The sequence below is a fragment of the Dipodomys ordii genome, unplaced genomic scaffold (assembly GCF_000151885.1).
Source record: "Dipodomys ordii isolate 6190 unplaced genomic scaffold, Dord_2.0 Scaffold39, whole genome shotgun sequence".
In the NCBI taxonomy this organism is placed as follows: Eukaryota; Metazoa; Chordata; class Mammalia; order Rodentia; family Heteromyidae; genus Dipodomys; species Dipodomys ordii.
This window is the reverse complement of record NW_012267255.1, coordinates 13107788-13108027: the sequence shown is the minus strand read 5'-3', so window position 1 is coordinate 13108027 and position 240 is coordinate 13107788.

Here is a 240-nt window from a genome sequence, read left to right as displayed (position 1 = left end):
TGCTGGCGACTTCTGGCTTGGTGTTTCTAGGAGGAGGACATAGCAGACTCTGGCCCATGACCTCGCAGGTCACGACCCCAGGGGTGACCAGGGTGCCGCCTGGTGGCCGCGGGCGGGACAGCGGGACAGCGGGACGGCGGCCTCGGCAGGTGCACCTAGAGGGCTCCTCCCTAAGTCGGCTTGAGTAAAGCCCCAGCCTATTGTCAACTAGTTAATTTTTAACATGGAGCCTCGGCTTTG